Raw genomic sequence first — 9,224 nt, 5'->3', positions numbered from 1 at the left:
AAATTATATCAATACTGAAGATTTCTGGAATTAATTAACCTATAAATAAATTTACAACAATTTTATGGTTAGTTTATTGAATGTGAAAGTTTGTAGAATATTCACTTGAAAATAATCATCAGGCAATTGAATATTTGACAACTCATGGTAGTGAGTTGGACAGGATGTATATTGGGGAGTTATTTTCATGGAGAGAATTTAGGGCAGAGGAGTAGAAGTGGGGACCGTCATAGTCAAGTGATGGGTACATTTAAAAAGTTGCTGGGTGTTAATGAGTGGTTAGAAGTGAGAAAATAGTAACTACATTTTATGAATTAAATTTTATAAAATTTTTCCAGAAGAATATGCATTTGATGTTGCAGGAGATAGCAGTTTGGAGGAAAATATGAACTTCCCCATTATAAATAATTTAAGTTACAAATACTCCTTGACTTATGATAAGATTATGTCCCAATAACCCCACTGTAAATTGAAAATGTCTTAAGTCATTAAGACTTAATGCATTTAATACACCTAACCTACTAAACATCATAGCTTAACCTATTCTACCTTAAACATGCTCAAAACACACTAGCCTACAGTTGGGCAAAATCATCTAACACAAAGCCTATTCATGTTGACTACCTCATGTAACTTATTGAACAATGTGCTGAAAGTGAAAAACGATGCTAGTTTGGGTGCAGAATGATTGTAACTGTATTGGTGGTTTACCCTCGTGATCTCGTGGCTGACTGGAAGCTACAGCTCATTGCTGTTGCCCAGCATCATGAGAGGGTATCATATTATCCCTATCCCATTAAAAGATCAAAATCCAAAATTTGAAGTACAGTTTCTACTGAATGTATATCACTTTTGCACCATCACCAAGTCAAAAAAAAATCACAAGTCAAACCATTATAAGTCAGGAACCATCTGAAGTAGTTATTTGTGTTCCCCATCTTAGATTACAGAGTCTTCACATTCTGAAGCACATTCCCAGTTTTTATACATATGTTGCTCAGGAACTTAACCAAGATGAGAAAGAAACAGATGAATACATTGAAATAAGCTAAAATCGCATTTAGACTCTACAGAACTCAAAGATACAGAAAAAAAATGCCCGAAACATACAGGAGGTTTTGAAATGCTTTGGGTAGGTACAATGTATCAACCAGGATCAATTTTAAGATATAGGACAAAAATATAGTAACCAACAACAACTAAAAATAAATGGTCTCTTTCTATTTATAAATCTTCCTTTCCTTTTTTATTATTAATACAAACTTATAATCTGTTAGCACTAGAAGCTTCCTTTAGTGACCAGACATTGTAGTTTATTGTTGATATGAAATTCAATGTCTGGGGAGGTTGACTAAATGAAGAGATTATGTATTAAATTACATAATCTGGCAGAGCCAGAACTAGATGGGGCTCAATCCTTCTGCTTTTCAGTCCAGATCTATTTTTCTTGAGCAGGCATGTGCCAACAGCTAGCTAGCTGCTCACCTCATTTAATTGTTTCCTTTAACACAGTCATCTATCTGATTCCATTGACTGGTCTGAATTTACACAGGTTATTTGAAAAATAAAGGTCAGATACACACCAGACTGCTAGAACCACATTTATTAACCACAGTCCTCCCCTCCCCCTCCCCCACCTGCCCTGCCGACTTTCAGCATCATCAGTGTCATCCGGAGCGAGAGAGCAGTAAATTAAATGTGGCAGAACATGAAACAGGAGCCGAAAATGAAGCCACAGTTAGTGACAAGTGATGCCAAGTTCAACCTTATTAGCCTTTGAAAAACCATGCAGCTATGCCAAGCCAGTATCTAACCTTGTTATATAAAGAGCCCCTATATGGTGCAATTGCTGCTGGTTTTAATCTGAAGATGCCAAAGAGGCAATTAGATACGGCTTCAAGATGAAGATGAAGTTCTTTCTCAAGGGGATTTGCTACTCAGTGAGAGCTCAGTCTACAAAGTTTTGAAAATTCTTTCTTCACTCTCTTCCTTGGAGCCTTGTTAATTTTACACCATCAGCCTTCAGACTTTGCTTTTTTAAAAAAAATATTCACATATATGCATTAATAAATATCCTCAAGAAGAAAACATCAAAGTAGTTCCAGTGCAAAGAAGAAATCCACGTTCTTTGCTAGTTTCATCAAACTGTAACGTCGATGCTGCCCTTTGGGGACAGGATCTTTCTTGGAGGCCAGCAACAGATAGAACTAGGACATATCACAGGATGCAGATTCTGTGCAGTATGGCTGGTACTCAGCGATTACTATTAGGATGACTGGCTATATTTGATTACCTTTCTCTCAATTAATATTGTGGGAAGTGGCAAGTTATTCAAGGGGCCAAGGTGAGGATGTTGGGAGCACCAGAGAACTGACTCAATATCACAAAGCCCTGAAGGCTATGGCAGAACCAATACAGTTAACCCAAGATGTCAAATGGCAACTTAATTAAGGTAGATCGATAGAATAATTCTTGAGAAGACAAGAGCATGCCTTGCAGCATGCCTTAGCTAGCAAGGCAATAGTGTCTATCAAACCCATAAAGTAAGGAGAGCATTGAAATGTAATTTTTATATAGAAGTCAGAATTAATTATATCTAGCATATGCGTCTGTTTCATATCCTATAAAGTGTATGCTTTTAAAACTAGTTTAAAAACATTACTGGGAAACAGGAAAGTTTTCTTCACTCAGTATATTGGAAATGGATAGGAACAGTTGATAAGAGAAAGGAAAAGTCATTGGGTTGACAAGAATAGAGGAAACCCAAGCTCAACGCACACACAGAGGGAAAACTACATTCTCGGCTATTAAGAGCAGATCTGGAGGAGCTAGAAGCTAAGAATGAATAAATTCAAAGAACAGGAAGAGGCCCTGGAACAGTGTTCAGAGCACTGAATAAATGCCTTGCCTGAAAGTGGGGTCCATGGACTCCCAGGTGACCCAGTAGCATCTGCGTCACCTGGGAGCTTGTTGAAGATGCAGAAGCATGGGCCCCACCCTACTTCCTAAATCAGACTCTACATTTTAACCAGGCAATTTGAAAATCTGTAAGGTTTGGAAACATTGCACTGAAGATCTTCCACAGAAAGAGCAGAACAAGTCAGACCTCGCAGCAGCCCTCACAAATACTTGAGCAAGGGGAGAGAGCAACCTCTGCCTCTAGCCTAAAAGTCTGCACTTTCTACAAGGGGAGTGAGCTGCCTGGCTGGATAGGGTTGGAACCTGAGAGAGAAACAGGACAGTGTCATGATATTTGTGGCCTTCCATGATGGACAGAGAGGGGAAACCAAGAAAGAATGTCCTGCCCGGGAGGAAATACACTCACGACCACATTCCTTCCTCACCCAATCCCACTCTGCCTGCTCCTGGCCCACACCCTGAAGTGAATCCTGTTTGTCCACTTGCCCCAATCCCTGATAAACAGCTCACGGTTGGCTGTTGGGGAAAACAGACCTACACCACACCAAAGATGACTAGGCTCAGCTGCCTTCATGAATTCACCCAGCTCTTCATTTATAATTATGAAAAGACAACTAAAATCACCAACCATGTTAGAAAATACAACATTGTAAATAGAATTGAAAAGGAAAATATTTAACAGCTAACGTGGCATTGACTCCAACAACGAAAACATGCAGAAACATCAAGGTTTGTTACTTTGAGGCCAAATAGCAGAATGTCACAGAACAGCCAAAATAAGTGGTTCCCAACGACTGATCAGAATCTCTCAGAGGAATTGTGAAAACACTACCTGCTGGGCCCCACCCCAGAGTTTCAGTTTCAGTGGGTGTGGGCAGGGCTGGGAAATTTGCATTTCTGACAAGGTCCCAGGTGACGCTGATATTGCTGGTCCAGGAACCACACACTGAGAACCACTGATCAACATAATGCGGCCAAGCAGTCAACCTGGGGATAAAAACAGATATTATTCAGGAAATAGGGGAACAATTTCAGGCATGAGAATCAAAAGTGTCCAGACATTGTCAGATGTCCCTGGGGAGTCAGGGGAGTTTATCACCCCCAGTTGAAAAACCACTGATTTGATCCAATTACTTGTGAGAACAATGGGGCCAACATCATCCATTTAGATCAGTGGTTCTCAAACCATGCATGTATCAGAATCACCTAAAGAGATTGTTGAAACGTGGATTGTAGGCTCTGCCCCAAATTTTCTGGATCCCATGTAATGCTAATGCAGATGGTCTATGCACCACAGTTTGAAAAACACAGATAGAGTCCATCCAGAGCTTAAACAATCATTTTTTACTCCCTGGAGCTGGAAACAGGGCTTTCCTCCTTGGTAGCATGTGGATTTAAGGTGGAGGATATGTCTCTGTATATAGCCTGTGTCCTGTTTGAAAATGAAAGCGGGAAGTGAATGTAAAGGTAAGCGATCAACAAGTCCTGCTACTGTTCACATTCTAGTCTGGCCAATGGATCTTAGTGGCTAGTGGTAGGCTGGAGTGTGAGAGGATGGTGTCAGAGGCCAGAGCAATCATTTTGGTTGGGTGAGGTAGGACACTACCAGAAAACCCTGCTGCAGATATCTGTGAGGGTGGGATTGGAGAACAGAGTTTAAGGCTAAGACCTTTACTGCCCTGTCTCTCTGCCTCTGGCCTGGGCCCCAGTCCTGCTCATCAGCACTGTTAAATCTTAGGTTTGTCCTAAATTTTATCCAGCCACAAGTAAGAAAGAAGTTGGGGCCAGAGAGATCTGTAAGCCTGCTAAGAGTGACCACAAGTCCACTATCCCATGCAGTTGTGCAGAGCAGAGGAAGTGGAAGGGAGAAGGGTGAAGAATGAGGGAACAGAATACCTCTACCTTTAAAGACACAGTTAGCTTTGCCAGATACAAAAAGTTGTCCAATACAGTCTGGAGCTCTCTCAATCAAATACCTCACACCCCTTTGTGTGCAGGAGGGGAGCAGGTGGATCAGAGTGATGGTTAGAAGTATGCAGACCAGATTTAGCACAGGACAGAGAAGAGCACCCCCTTCCCCTAAAGATAAGTTTTCCACCTTGTTTATGGAAGGGCTCTGTCTGCAGATTCACCTCCTTCTTTTTCCAAGGTAGACCTCACTTTCCTTTATGGCCAAATTTACGTTCTGCTTGCTTTGTGTCCAGTCCCACCAACTCCATTCAAATCTCATTTTACTCTTTCCTAACTCCTTTGTGTATTTAATCCTGTGCTGTTCCATCATTTTTTTTTTAAGGTGGGAAGTCTGATTTCTCCAACAAAACTATATGCAAATTCCTCCAGGAGTACAATGGGGCCATTTTTCCATTTGTTTCCTTCATGCTAGGCCAATGTACTATCTTTCAGTAGCCACAACAATTTCTCCAGCGAAAAAGAAGCACCACATAAAATTCATGGAAATCAAGGGCAAAGTCAGGAAGCAACTGTGCCTTGAATCCTTCATTCCTTTAGTTACCTGTGTGATTTAGCATCCTCTTCTGTTGGAAGGAGGATAATGATAGTTTTCAGAATCAGACATGATGTACAAAAATGACCTGGTACCAAGCTTTCTAAATAGTAAGACAAAATAAATGTAACAATTATTATCCTTATTAAAAGATCAGCATATGGATGCACCCTTTGTTTACAAGCTGGCTCCTCATAGGCACAGTCCAGCGCATATTTCCCATTTTATCCTAACTCTCCTGTTCTCCCAGACATCCACCTCACAGCTTATTATTTTCATTATACACCTGCTTGATCTGACATATACCTCTGTCTTTTTCTTGGCTATTTCTCATGCAGTTTTCCTCTTTATTCTGGAAATGGATCTTTAGGTGGGCCATCTCTGATGTCTTCCTTCCCAGTTGGGTTCAGTCCACCCCCCACCACCACTAGGAGGACCCTTCTACTTGAACATCCCTGAGGGTATCACTCACAATGGAGACAGTCCACACTGCAAGTACCTAAGTACCCTTAAGTTACATCTGACATCACAATGAACTTCTTCCAATTCTTACCTTAGTGAAGGAAATTGAAGCTCAGGCAGCAGGTAGAAATATGTGAGCTGAGACTTCAGGCTTGCATTCTATAAGGTTAACTCCCTGTTAACCTTATATGCCTCTTTTAATTTTTCCACCTCCCATTTCTCTCCTGTTCTCTACTGGGAACTGTTGTTAGAATGTCTTTGGACTCAGCAGGTAGGCTATTATTTTTGTCCATGGCTAATTTTTATCATTATGCTTGGGCTTCTGTTGGTAGGCTCTTAATGAGGTCCTGCACCACATGTGGCAGATCAATCCAGGTGGTTTCACAGGAAGTAAGAAATCTGCAACATTGCTAGAACAGGAAGTTAGCAAGCCTGCTCCTGCTCTGGGCATCCCAGCCCATGCCCACTTAGAGATATCAAATTGGAGAGGATAGTAATCTTCTTAGAGATTAGGCAGCTAACAGGAAAGTAAGAAAACAGAATAACTGTAAAAATAAGATACGAGAAAGCAAAATTCATAGTAGCAACAGTGACTCTGTTCAGAAGCTTTTTCAACCCTAATGCCATTCCTTCTGCCCTCATTATTCTCTTTGATGATTACAACAACTTCTTTCTTTTATAATTTTTATAGAAATAGAGTTGATTTACAATGTTGTGCCCATCTCTGCTGTACAGCAAAGTGACTCAGTTATACACATACAGACATTCTTTTTTTAAAATTCTTTTCCATATGGTTCATCACAGGATATTGAGTAAGGTCCCCTGTGTTATACATTAGGACCTTTTTATTTATCCTTTCTAAGTGTAATAGTTTGCATCTGCTAATCCCAAACTCCCAGTCCTTCCCTCTCCCTTCACCCCTTCCCCCTTGGCAACCACAGGTCTGTTCTCTATGTCTATGAGCCTGTTTCTGTTTTGTAGATAGGTTCATTTGTGCCATATTTTAGATTCCACATATAAGTGATATCCTACAGTATTTGTCTTTCTCTTTCTGACTTACTTCACTTAGTATGATAATCTCTTGTTGCATCCATGTTGCTGCAAACGGCCTTGTTTCTATTACAACAACTTCTTACTGGTATCCTGCCTGAATCTTCTTTCACTCCAACTGATTCTCAGAACTGTTCTTAGTTATCTTCCTATGAAAGAAATCATAAGCTATGTTTACTTTAATGCTTCTGTTGCACTACTTTTACCTTCAAGACACTGTTTTTAAATGTACCCGGAAATTTGTTTTTATTTCAGGTATGATGAGGGTGACAGATCAGGAAATGGCTGCCATTGAAAAAGTCATTTGTCACTTACAGTTCCTAAGAAGACAGTCACATCCTACCAATGCAAGGCCACATGGGGAAGCACCAGGGTTGGTCAGAAAGCAGAAGGAATGAGAGGAAAACATGAGCAAAAGGCTTTATTGTGGTTTTCATAGGAGAAACAGGTGAGGTAGGTCAGCAGCTGAGCAGGCATAGAACTGGATAGTTTGAATAAATGCAGGGAGCTCTGGGCTGTGGGCAGTTCCTACTTGTCTGGTCTAATAGCTGACTCTGGAGTGATAGAGGGAAGGGGTATACTGTTCTGGGCTGCAGGAGCCTGATAAAAGGAAGCAGGTGGGAGTTTGAACTTGAGATGAGTTGACTGCATATCAAAGGCATGTCCACAGGCAAGCAGTTTACTATCTCTAGGAATTAGCTACCCCTGGGAAGGGCGGTCTCTGCCATGTCATCAAGGTCCCACGATGCCAAAGCATTATAAAATACAGAAAATAAAATGTTTTTTTTTAACTTTCGGCTCTGAGGCCATTCACACTCTGCCTCTGCACAACTTTCCCAGCCCCCTCTCCAGCTACTCCAGAGCACAGGTCGGGTACCCGCCACACAGCTCTCCTCCATCTGCAGCCAGCCACCCATGCCCTTCCCACTCCTGTGGCTTTTCACATATTGTTTCATGTGCTGGGAATTCTTTTCCTCACATTCTTCACCTAGCAGAATCATCTGGAGGTTTTCAGAAAACCTGCTTGAATTTCCTCTTTCTTTGGTACACACACATGTTCTCTTCTGTCACATTCTATTTAATTTGGATTATATCCCAGTTGTATGTATCACTTAATAAGCTGTATGTCATTTATCTGTTAACAGGTGTATCTCCACCACCAAAATGGGAGTCCTGTAAGTAGATACCGTCTTATCCATCCTTGCTCCTCATTGACTGATATATGTGTTAGACTTCATAGGCATACACCTAACATCAGTTGAATGCATGGCAGACTTGAGCCCTTTCATGTAGAAGCAAGCAGCCACATGAATTTAAGTAGCTTCCCAGGGTATTATCATGTTAAGGTAAAGCTGTTTAACTTTACATTAGGACTTAAACTCGAAGGAAAGTCCTCTGATAAAAATAGGATTTATTAGTAAAGTCAAAAATCATCCTTAATCTCAGAAGTTGGATTGGTTTGGATTTTGGAAAGCTGGTTTTTTAAACTGAAGCCCTAGTTCCTCTACCATCGCATAGCTCAACAAAAATGTATATGCCTGGCTTAAAGGGAAGAAGCAGAGAGGTTTACTTTAATTATATGTTGAATCTTTGGGAACCAGCACTGCTTCCTTCAAGTTGTGTGGTGAGAGAAATTTAGCTTTTTGTTAAATAAAAACTTCTAGGGATAACCCTACAGAGGAGAGAGGGAGATTTGGGAAGACAGCAGGCTTTTTCCCAGTCACCACTGAAATCATTCCATATGGAGAGAGTCTAATTTTGCCTTTGAATTATTGAGCATAAAGTAACCGTTAGTTTAATCCTCCTTAGCTACCCATGAGATTTGTTGATGGAGTGTGAGTGACAGAAGATATCATCAGAAAGATATAATAAAATTCTTGTGTTTGCTCAAATGGGGAGTCCTTTGTTCACCCCAGTTCACCCCAGTTGATATGAGATTCTCTGCATGGTAGTTTACAAACCCCTCTTCACCTAAGGTGTAAATGCTGACCCTGCAGAACCAGAGGGCTCATTTCTGTAAAAGTATCAAGGAACTTTGCATATACATATATGCACACATGCATGTATGTAGCCATGCATGCAAGTACAGTGTATGTATTATATAGATATGTATACACACATAGAGAAAGGGAAAGAGAGAGTGAAATTTTTGTAAGTCAAGAAAAGATACTCATGTGGGCATGAAGAACATTCTATTGGCAAGAATGACCTTGACTGCAAGAAGAAGACCCCAACTTTATGTTGTGAAGCTCATTCTGAGAATCATGACATTTGATACCTCACCTCCAGC

This window comes from Phocoena phocoena, chromosome 7 (genome assembly GCF_963924675.1).
Source record: "Phocoena phocoena chromosome 7, mPhoPho1.1, whole genome shotgun sequence".
Classification (NCBI taxonomy): domain Eukaryota; kingdom Metazoa; phylum Chordata; class Mammalia; order Artiodactyla; family Phocoenidae; genus Phocoena; species Phocoena phocoena.
The sequence above is the reverse complement of the archived record's forward strand: the minus strand, read 5'-3'. Positions refer to the sequence as shown.